This window comes from Hylobates moloch, unplaced genomic scaffold (assembly GCF_009828535.3).
Source record: "Hylobates moloch isolate HMO894 unplaced genomic scaffold, HMol_V3 SCAFFOLD_3, whole genome shotgun sequence".
NCBI classification, from domain to species: Eukaryota; Metazoa; Chordata; class Mammalia; order Primates; family Hylobatidae; genus Hylobates; species Hylobates moloch.
In genome coordinates this window covers 135,080,154-135,092,658 of record NW_026652278.1, presented here as the reverse complement: position 1 = coordinate 135,092,658, position 12,505 = coordinate 135,080,154, and positions in this window count along the sequence as shown.

Below are 12,505 nucleotides of genomic sequence, written 5' to 3'. Positions count from 1 at the left end.
TCAGGAAACAACAGGTGCTGGAGAGGATGTGGAGAAATAGGAACACTTTTACACTGTTGGTGGGACTGTAAACTAGTTCAACCATTGTGGAAGTCAGTGTGGCGATTCCTCAGGGATCTCGAACTAGAAATACCATTTGACCCAGCCATCCCATTACTGGGTATATACCCAAAGGACTATAAATCATGCTGCTATAAAGACACATGCACACGTATGTTTATTGCAGCACTATTCACAATAGCAAAGACTTGGAACCAACCCAAATGTCCAACAACAATAGACTGGATTAAGAAAATGTGGCACATATACACCATGGAATACTATGCAGCCATAAAAAATGATGAGTTCGTGTCCTTTGTAGGGACATGGATGAAACTGGAAAACATCATTCTCAGTAAACTATCGCAAGGACAAAAAACCAAACACCACATGTTCTCACTCATAGGTGGGAATTGAACAATGAGAACTCATGGACACAGGAAGGGGAACATCACACTCCGGGGACTGTTGTGGGGTGGGGGGAGGGGGGAGGGACAGCATTAGGAGATATACCTAATGCTAAATGACGAGTTAATGGGTGCAGCAAACCAACATGGCACATGGATACATATGTAACAAACCTGCACATTGTGCACATGTACCCTAAAACCCTAAAGTATAATAAAAAAAAAAAAAGAGTAATGTGGAAAATAAGAAATTACTGGCCAGAATTGACAGCTTTCTGATGTACACTTGCATGAACATGAGATGACAAGTGTCCACAAATACAGCAGTATGATGTGAATTAGAAATGTATTTTCAGGGGCATGGCTTTCAACTGTGCCTTAAAACTTGGAAGCCATCCACAGCAGTGCTATCTGAAAAGAAAACTTGACAAATAAGAACTCTCATGACTGAGATTATAATGAAGAAGAAATGTGAGATTATAAATTCCAAATCAGATTATTACTCTTCCTGATTTGGTCATTTTTGTCATGTAGATGTAGCAGGCATCAGGATGCAAAACTGCCTTGTGAGTGTGATTTGGGAAAACTGGTCCAAAGTGCATTTTGACATGAGAGAATGTCAAATTCTAGGTGCTATTAGTAACTATTTTGAAATCTCAGTATGTAAGTGTACATGCCCTTCAAATTGGAGTCAAACAGTTTGTGTTTCTGTAGAGTTTTATTTCTTTGATGGGAAAAAGGTATAAGAACTGGATTACTTTGTGGGGTGAAATGGATTTTAGGTGGATGTGGGGGGATAATCAATTAAGTGCTTACATTGATTATGAAAGTGTCAGTCAATGAGGTTATTGGTAGAAAGAACAAAGTTCATTGTTGTATGTCACAGGAATTTTTTTCAATGCACTTTTAGCATAGATCTTTAAGCATGATTCCCAGCAGAATAATGATAAAACATTGTAATTCATTTGGCTTGCTCCAGCAGAGGATCTCTAGCCAAAGATGATAGGAAATAACATGTCTGATATTTGGGGCATTCCCTCAGTCCATATTAATTATTTTATCATGATCAGCAGGCCGGATATAAAATAAAAACAATGGTTTCAAGCCTTTGGATAGCTGGGTTTTTTCTTCTGGTAAAAATGCTTGGTTCTATTTCTACAGAATATAGATCTAAATAGTCTATGAAATCAATCATTTTTGATCTTCCATTATCATTATAATTTATTATTTTTAAAGTCATGAGATATTTAATCAACTTTTTAAAGTGATGGATACAATCTTCCAGTACGTTGGTTTATTTTGAAGTTTTAGGTCTTTGTACATTATCAAATTCAAAATCATTGTTTGAATAAAAAAAAAAGATGATTAGGCAAAGCTTATTTTTTCCATTTTGTTCATTCAGTCAATATGATAGGCAGAGTAATGCCCCACCCCAAGAGCTCCCCAGAACCTCTGAATATGTTGTTACATGGCAGAGGGGAAGTAAGGCTGAAGATGAAATTGAGGTTGCTTATCAGCTGACCTTGAGAAGGGGGGATTATCCTGGATTATCTAGGTGGGCCCACTGTAACGACAGGGTCCCTAATGTGGAAGAGGGAGGCCAAAGGAGAGAATCATGGACATAATAGCATGAAAAGACTCAGTCTGATGTTGCTGACTGTGAAGATGGAGAAAGAGGCCATAAGCCAAGAAATGAGAGTGACCTATAGAATCTGGAAAAAACAAGAAACAGAATCTCCTCTGGAGTCTCCAGAAAGAACCCAGCCATACCAACATTTTCATTTTTGCCCAGTGACATTTTGGACTTCTGACCTCCAGAAATTTAAGATAAATTCTTGTTTTATTCCACTAAGTTTATGGTAATTTGTTACAGCAACAACAAAAAAAACTAATACAGTCAATTCATTGTTTTTGTTTTTAATCTTCATAGGTACATGACAGTTGTACATATTTATGGGATACATGTGATATTTTGATCAAGCATACCATGTATAAGGATCAAATCCTGGTAATCAGGATTTTCATCACCTCAAACATTTATGATCATTTCTTTGTGTTGAGAACATTCCAAATCTACTTTTATGGTTATTTATTTTGAAATATACAAAATAAATTATTGTTAAGTATACTCACCCTATCTACTCTGGGCCCAAGGAGATGGGGTCCCTTGGGGACTCAGAAAAACTTGAAGAGCGGGATCTGATCTCTAAGAAAAGGCTGTGGAGCCCAAAAAGAAACTTGAGGTCTCTAGGAGATGCCATTTAGTTCTATGGCCTACTGTCCTTAAAATCCTTCTTATCTCTATTCACCTTTTTAATGCTTTCAGGAATCACTTTCCTCCTTCAGTAAATTGGCATTTTCTGTAGAGAAATTTTTCTGTGGAAATACTTGTCTTTACAGAAGTAAATGAAGTTAAAAATACGGAACTTTAGGTATCTAAGTAATTAGACGTGGTCTTTTGTTCTTTAGCATCTTTTAAATGAATATAAAACTGATTTTGTGTCATTCAATAGCATTTATTTTACTTTGAAGAATCAGATAAAGTATGCTCCATAGAATTTCAATCATCCCGCTTTTTTTTTTTTACTGTGTGACCTGGAAATATGAGATAACCTCCTCTCCACCAAACAGCTCACAGGTACTCTAGTGCGTAAGGAGTCCTCTGCCTCTTAGTCAAGGAAAATGTTAACTTGCAATAATGACTACATTATTGGGAAGCTCACTGAAAGAGGATCTTACAAACCATTAAATGTAGCACAATAAAGGTGAAAACTACCTTATACTTATCATGTAACAGTCAGAATTTTCCATAAGCGTTGTTTTTATGATGTCCTACTATAAACATGGCTTAATGTACCTTTACTTATAATTGTGCTTGTCTAAAACTTCATCAAGTTTTTTGGTTTATTTTTCTTGTATTGTTTTTCTCCTTTTTTCTTTTTGCTTTTATTTTTAAAGGATAGGAATATTTTTAAGAAATGTGTTCAGACAGCAGGATGTAGTAGAAAGAACACCTGCTTTGGAACCAGAAATCCACAGTGACAATATGACACTGGCACTGACTGAGAAACCCTAGACAAGTTTATGAAATGATTTCTACCTCAATTATTTCCCTTATAAAGTGGGCACTTTGCAGGGTTAGCATAAAAACTATATGAAATATATAAATACCCATGTCAAATTGGAGAAGATATTTACTAATCATGTCTGCTAAGGGGTTAATATCAGAATATATAAAGAATTCCTACAACTCAGCAACACATCCAGTCAAAAGATGGTCAAAGAACTTCCATAAACCTTCTCTAAAAATGAAATACCAGTAGCCAAGAAACAAGAAAAGATGCTCAACATCACTAGTCATTAGGAAATGCAAATCCAAACCACATTAGAGTGGCTACTGGCCAGGCACGGTGGCTCACACCTGTAATCCCAGCATTTTGGGAGGCTGAGGCGGGCGGATCACTTGAGGTCAGGAGTTCAAGACTAGCCTGGCCAAAATGGTGGAACCCCCGTCTCTACTAATAATACAAAGATTGGCGGGGTGTGGTGGCATCTGCGTGTAATCCCAGCTACTTGGGAGGCTGAGGCAGGAAAATTGCTGGAATCGGGGAGGCAGAGCAAGACTCCGTCTCAAAAAAAAAAGGTGGGGGGATGTCTGCTGTATTAATCTATTAGTGCTGCTATAACAAAATACCACAAATAGGATAATTTACGAAGAACACATATTTATTTCTTACAGTTCTGGAGGCTGGAAATTCCAACATCAAGGCACTGATATTCAGTGTCTGGTGAGTGCTCATTCTCTGTGCTGCTAAGATGACCCCTTGTTGCTGCATCTTCCAGAGGGGATGAACACTGTGTCCTCACATGGCAGAAGGAGAAAGGGCAACAGGACCTAAGTAGTTTTCTTCTACCCTTTATAAGGCACTAATCCATTCATAAAGGTGAAACCCTCATGACTTAATCACTTTCCAAAAGGCCCCACCTCCTAATATCATCACACTAAGGATTAAGTTTTAACCTTAATTTTGGAAGGGACACATTCAAATAAGAGCAGATACTATCAGAAAAAATATATATATAAAAAAATAAAAACTACACACAAACCAGAAAATAAATATTGGCAAAGATATAAGGAAATTCAAACCCTTGTGTCCTGCTAGTGGGAACATAAAATGATGCAGCCACTATGGAACAGTATGGCAGTTTCTTAAAGATTAAGGATAGAATTACCATGCAATCCAGCAATTCCACTTCTGGTATATATCCAAAAGAATTAAAAGCAGGGTTTCAAGAAGGTATTGCACATCCACGTTCACTATAGCATTATTCACAATAGCCAAAAAGTGGAAGCAACCCACCTGTCCATTAATGGAAGAATGAATAAACAAAATGTTGTAAATTCTTCTTTAAAAAGGAAAGAAATTCTAACATACACTACAACATGGATGAACCTTGAGGTCATTATGCTAAATGAAATAAGTCAGTCACAGAAAGACAAATTCTGTATGATTCCACTCTATGAGGTATCTACAGCAGTCAAATTCACAGAAACAGAAAGTAAAATGGTGGTTGCCTGGGGCTTGGGGAGGGAGAAATGGGAAGTTGTTTAATGGCTATAGAGTTTTATTTTAGGAAGATGAAAAATTTATGGAGATTGGTTGCATAATGATGTAAGTATACTTAACAGTACTGAACTATACATATAAAAATGGTTAAGATGGTTAATTTTGTTATGTATATTTTGTCACCATTTTTAAAAACTCATAACATGTAGGAAGTTCTGATTTAATGCTGAGTGGATGGATGGGTGGGTGAAATCTTACGGGGCAGTGAATAGGTCATTGCATTCAGGTGACCTTGTCCTATCCTACTAGTTGTGTGACTCTCAGCCTCTCAGAAACTCAGCTCTCTTCCCTTCAAAAGAGGAATAATAACACCCTCGTCCTCATAGGCTTATTGTGAGGCTTGCCTTCGGTAAGCCATGTATGTGAAAGCATGACACGTTGCATAATTGAATAAGCGTCTAGGTAGTAAAATATTATAATTATTTGGTCAACATACATGTGCACGCACACGCACACACACACACACACACACACACACACACACACACCACACAGAAAGAGAGAGGAGCCTTTCACCCAAGGTTAAATTTTTCCATAAGTATCACATCTCCTGTCAATATCACTTAACTAATTAGGGCCCAGAGTTCTAAATCACAATTTGAGAATGGGTTATAAATACAGAGAAGTGTCTTAGTATGCTCCGTAGTTTTCAATCTTTCACAAGAGATTGTGAAACAACCTTGTGTACAATGGAAAAAGACATAAATCTCTTGTTCTGCTGTAAAATTATTTATGATAGTCTTTCTTGTTTTTTTTTTTTTTCTTCCTATTAGTCTTTCCCTATCTTCTGTTGAATTCTGAAATAAATGTGTCCTCCAATTTGCTGGGGGAACATAAACTCAGATTTCATCTCTCATGGTTCTGGGAAGGAAGTGGGTTTTAATTTAAAGCAAAGCTCATGTATCTAGCAATATATCTACTTTTTTTTTTTCACCTTTCTTAAAGGAAAAATAGGAAATTAAGTGTATCCTGGTAGAACAACTTGGTTGATAAAGTAACATTTTTTCTCATTAAGAGGAAGTTTGGGGCTCACTTCATTTTACTCACTGACCACTGCTCATGCAAAAGAGGGTAAGTGCTGTCACTTCCTCAGGCTGCCATTTGGTTCATACAAGCTGGAAATCTGGCTGCTTTTTAGATGCCTCGGGAAGAAAACCCAAGGGCGCACAATGCACTTCATCACTGATACTGAGAATGTTTCAAGTCCAGCCTGTAACTGCCAGCTTGTTTTGATGTTTTAAATCAAATATTCAGCCTTGGGAAAAACATTTAGCCTTGAAATACCTGCCTGAAGAATTGTCAGTTTTGTTTTAACAGCCAGATCACCTTTTTGGTGTGTATTCGGGAAGACTGAGTCTGTGTCTAAAGTCAATAACCGCTTTCAGAGAAAAAAAAAAAAGAGAGAGAGAGAGACTCCACTGAAGGGATTTAAAAAACATAGCTCAACTGGGTCAAAATGTTATTTTAGAAACAGTTGTCCTTGTAACAAAATTCAAAAAAAACCCTTACTCAAACCACTGCATTCAATCCCAGAAAGGAAGCATGTCCTGCTGATCTCTCATATGTACAGTATAGATAGATAAACTCATCTTATTTCATGTCCTTTGCAGGGACATGAATGAAGCTGGAAACCATCATTCTTAGCAAACTAACACAGGAACAGAAAATCAAACACCACATGTTCTCACTCATAAGTGGGAGTTGAACAATGAGAACACATGGACACAGGGAGGGGAACATCACACACCGGGGCCTGTTGGGGGTGGGGGTCTAGGGGAGGGATAGCATTAGGAGAAATATCTAATGTAGATGACGAGTTGATGGGTACAGCAAACCACCACGGCATGTGTATACCTATGTAACAAACCTGCACGTTCTGCACATGTATCCCAGAATTTAAAGTATAATAATAAAAAAAAGAAACTCATCTCAGCTTCTGACTTGCACAAAAGAAAAGCTTCCTGTGGTTTGTCTGCATGTTCTACTTCAACAACCAAGCTGACAGCAGAAAGTGGTAACACAGGGCAGTAGCATTTTTTAAAGAAAAGTTTGAAATTTGAAAGAAAAATAGGATCAGTGAAGGGTAAAAGCAGAGCCAAAGGACCTGAGGGAAAAGTTGCAGTATCAACTCTACTGGACCGGAGCCCTTGGTACCCTTCAAATTCCCCTTCTTGAAACAAATGCTTACACCTATGAATAAATATTTGTTTACTTGCTTTAATCTCCAATTTTGCAGCCAAAAGAACTGCCTGAGCGCTCCCCAATTCTTCCCACTTTGAAATCTTCCTCTGTGTTCTCTCCTACATCCCACCTTTCATGCCCCACTACCACTCTCCCATCCCCTACTAGTCAGATGGTCTTAGGACCACTGTAGGTCCCCAGGGCCACAGAGGCCCCTAGTTAGGTGGAGAGGGGTTATTAGCAGGTGGGGAGACCTGCGGGGATGACTGAGCAGGTGGAGAGGAGTGACCAGCTTATTATTCATTCATTCAACAAATATTTATTTAGAGCCTATTTTCTGCCAGGAACTATTATAGATTCTGCAGATCCAGAAATAAAAAGATAATAAAAAATCCTTCTCTCCTGGAGCTTACATCTAGTGGGATAAAGAGTATATACTATGTTAAATGGTCATCAGTACAACAGAAAAAACTAAAGCTGGGAAGTAAGAAAAAGATTGTTATGGACTGGTTGCAATTCAAGATAGGTTAGTCAAGGGAGCTATCTTTAAAGGGTGACATTTGAGTAAAGATCTTAAAAGAGACATGAGCCAAGAAATTATATAGCTAAGGAGTATTCCAGAAGGATGCATCAAAGCAAAAAGGTCCTGAGGTCTGACTTGTTTAAGTAGCAGCAAAAAAGACAGAATTACTAAAGGGGAGAGTTGAAGGAGACAAGGTCAAAGAGGTAGAAAGGACTGATCCTGTAGGCCCTTGGCTGATTTTCTTAGTGCAATGGGGAATTATTAGAGGATTCTGAGCAAATAACTATTGTGACTTGACTTATATTTTTAGTAGATCTGGAATGGACACTTATTTTCATTTATGACTTGCCTATTCCCATTAAGTTCCTAATAAAGGTCTTTACCTTTATTACAACAGAAGACTAGACTAGTAGGAAGAAGTTATTAGGTGGAGAGACACTTGTATTGTTGTGAGATAACAAAGGCAACAGGAGTCAGTGCTATAGATGTCCTATTGCTCAAGAAAGAAACTTCAAAGAGAAATGTATTGCTCTTCCACGACCAGGTATGGAACTTCAGAATGAATGTCTGAGTATACAGCATTGTAAGCAGAAATCTGAGTCTCAAGAGAAGAAAAATCTCAGTTTGAGCACCTGGTTGCAGAGCTCTGGCCCATCTTAGGAGAGCTTCATCATGTAAGAGCCTGGATGACATCGCTGGTGTTAAACCCTGTGGATGATCTTAATCATTCTTACTTGGTCCTTCTGCAGTATTGAAGACTGTTTTTAGATTCTTAAAATCCTCTTTCCTTGTCCTTCTGTGAATTTAGGAACACCTCCCTTCTCTGATATTTCTCCTTTCTCCAACACCATTCCTTCTCTGGACCCGTTATGGCCACTCTTCTTCCTATGCTTTGTTCAGTTCTCCAGTGTACATTTTAGCCCTATTTCCTCTCACTCTGGCTAAACTTACTCTTTCCCGTGATTTCAATTATCATAGATATTTGGACGTTTACTCCACTTGAATATTCCATAGTCTTTCAAAGCCAGCATATTCCACATTTAGTCACCATATTTATTCCTTCCACTATTCCCTTCTCTTTTTATTTGTTGACTCTTACTTATCCTTCAAAATTCATATTACATTATCCAGAAACTCTTTGCTGGGGGCTCATCTCCAGCTGTTTACAGCCTGGCCTCAGACCCTACATTCCAGCTCTTAACAGCTTTCACTTTGCACTTACCTCCACCATAGTATTTGTTACACTGAGAGGCAATTATCTGAGTAGGTGAAAAAATATTATATTTTAAAAACTATTTGATGGGGCTGTAGAATTTATCTGGAGTACAGAAACAACTGATTTTTCACTAAAAAAGACTTTTGTTATAAAACATAGTCAATGAAGAGATGTATTACTCTGCTTAATAAAGTAGGAGAGTACCTTTCTGAATCAGAAATTTGGGTTAAAAAACAACTAAGGAATATTCTGCTTTTCCTCAGCAACTGAGGAAGAATACAGGAAAAGCCAGGAGTTTGGAGTCCTGAGGAAGTGAGAATAAAAGGAGAAGGAATTTGATTCTGAGGAATGCGTCATAGCAATACAGTGACAGGCCAGGACCAAGAACAGAGCTGACCAAGAGGGGATTCCCTATGAAGATGGCTTGAAGGCTTCAGACACAGTGTTGTTTTCTCCTCTCTGCTGGAATTCCTCTCTATTGTCTCTAAACCCTTAGTAAAATTATTTCATATATGATAGTCTTGTGTTAGCTGTCCCTGGGAAGGAATGAGAAGAGGCTCTGTCCATGAATCCCATGTAGGGCAAAGTGGTGGGCAGTGCACATCCTGGGCCAGGGCTCTGATAAAAGAGGTGATTGAGGAGAGGTCTTGAAACAGCTTTTGGAGGAAAATAATGTGGCTCCCCCAATATGTTAGTCCATTTTGCATTACTATAAAGGAATACCTGAGGCTGGGTAATTTTTAAAGAAAAGAGGTTTAGTTTGACTTACGTTTCTACAGGCTGTTCAGGGAACATGGTGCTGACATCTGCTTCTGGTGAGAGCCTCACAAAGCTTTCCAATCATGGTAGAAGGCAAAGGGAGAGCTGGTGTATCACATAGCAAGAGGGAGCAAGTGGGTGGGGAGGAGGCATCACATTCTTTTAAACAACTAGATCTCATATGAACTCAGAATGAGAACATACTCACTACCGTGAGGACAGCACCAAGCCATTCATGATGGTTCTTCCCCCATGATGCAAACACTTCCCACTAGGCCCATCTACAACATTGGAAGTCATATTTCAACATGAGATTTGGAGGAGACAAAATATCCAAATCATATTGTGTCACCTCCAGCCCCCTAAATCTCATGTTCTTACATTGCAAAATACAATTATCCTTTCCCAATAGTCCCCCAGATTCTTAACTCTTTCAAACATCAACTCAATCAAAAGTCAAAGTCCAAAATCTTATCTGAGACTTAAGGCAGGTTCCTTCCATCTATGAGTCTATAAGATTAAAAACAAGATATTTACCTCCAAAATACAATGGTGGTATAAACATTGGATAAATGTTCCCACTCCAAAAGGTAGAAATCGGCCAAAAGAAAGGGGCAACAGGCCCCACACAAATCTAAAATCCAGAAGGGCAATCATTAAATCTTAAAGCTCCCAAATAATCTGTTTTGACTCTGTGTCCCACATCTAGGACACAGTGATGCAAGGAGTGGGCTCCCAAGGTCTTGGGCAGCTCTGCTCCTTTGCTTTGCAAGGTGCAGCCCTCCACTGTCTGCTTTCAAAGGTTGTACTTGAGCGTCTGTGGCTTTTTCAGGCTTTCTGATACACCCTCTAAAACCTAAGGGGAAGCTGCCAAGCCTACTTCATGCTTGCATTTGGTGCATTTACAGACTTAACACTATGTGGAATCGACCAAGGTAGCTTACACCCTCCAGAGCAGCAGCTCCAGCTGTACCTGGGGACCTTTGACCAAGGCTGGAACCAGAGCAGGTGGGTTGCAGGGAGCAGTGTCTCAAGGCTGCGCAGAGCAGCAGGCTCTGGGGTTGGACCCCAAAACCATTCTTTCATCCTAGGCCTCTGGGCCTGTGATGGGAGGGGCTGTCTCAAAGATTTCTTAAATACCTTTGTGACTTCTTTTTCCATTGTCTTGGATATTAGCACCTGGCTCCCTTTTAATCATGAAAACCTCTCTAGCAAGTGGTTGCTCCTTAACCCACTTGGATTCTTTGCCTGAAAAATGCTCTTTCCTCCTCTACCACACGTCCAGGTTATGATATTTCCTGGGCATTTTACTCTCTGTTTCCCTTTTAATTATAAATTCTAACTTTCAGTCATTCCTTTGTTCCTATATATGATCATAGGCTGTTAGAAGCAGCCAGGCTATATCTTAAAAGCTTTCTACTTAGAAATTTCTTCCACCAGATACCCCATGTCATCACTCCTAAGTTCAACCTTCCAGAAATTCCCAGGCCATTGACGCAATGCAGCCAAGCTCTTTGCTAAGGCTTGACAAGGGACTTTTCTGCAGTTCTCAATAACTTCATTTCTATCTGAGACCTTGTCAGCCTGGACTTCCCTCTCTATATTTCTTTCTTTCTTTTTTTTTTTTTTTTTTTGAGTTGGGGGCTTGCTCTGTCCCCTAGGCTGGAGTTCAATGGTGCAATCTCAGCTCACTGCAACCTCCACCTCCCTGGTTCAAGTGATTTCTCCTGCCTCAGCTTCCTGAGTAGCTAGGATTACAGGCACCCACCACCTTGCCCAGCTAATTTTTGTATTTTTAGTAGAGATGAGGTTTCTCCATGTTGGTGAGGCTGGTCTCAAACTCCTGATCTTAAGTGATCCACCCACCCTGGCCTCCCACATTTCTATCAGCATTTCGGTCTCAAGCATTTAATTAGTCTCTAAGAAATTCCAAACTTTCCTTCATCTTGCTATCAACTTCTGAGCCCTCCAAACTCTTCCACCCTCTGCCATTTACCCAGTTCCAAAGCTGCTTCCACATTTTCAGGTATTTTTATAGCAATGTCCCATTTCTCAGTAATAATTTTCTGTGTTAGTCCATTTTATATCACTATAAAGGAATACCTAACGTCAGATAATTTATTTAAAAAAGAGATTTATTCTGGCACGCAGTTTTGTAGGTTATACAGGAAGCATGATGCCAGCACCTCCTTCTGGTGAAGCCCTCAGGGAGCTTCTAATCACAGTGGAAGGCAAAGGGGGGGCTGGCATATCACATGGCAAGAGGGAGCAAGAGGGGTGGGGAATGTGCCACACTCTTTTAAACAACCACATTGTGCCCAGACTCAGAATGAGAACTCACTCATCACTGTGAGGGCAGCCCTAAGACATTCATGTGGGATCTGCCCCCATGACCCAAACACCTCCCACTAGTCCTACCTCCAACATTGGAGGTCACATTTCAACAAGAGATTTGGAGGAGACAAAACATTCAAACTATATCACCCAGCAATCCTTAGAAATAGTAAGGAAGGCATTGAAGTATGTATAGTAGTATAAGGTAGAGCCTCATTATTTAGTTTGATCATTAAAGGACGTCATGACTCCAGAAGGATGGCAGATTTGTGGAGTAACCTCTAGTTCACTGTATCTTCCACTAAAATTTTGACTTCTTAGACAGGGATTACATATATCCCTGTCTCTATCTTTCCACCCCCTGACATGGTGCATATCACAGAATAAGTGATTGGAACTTGTTTGTTGTTTGAATAAA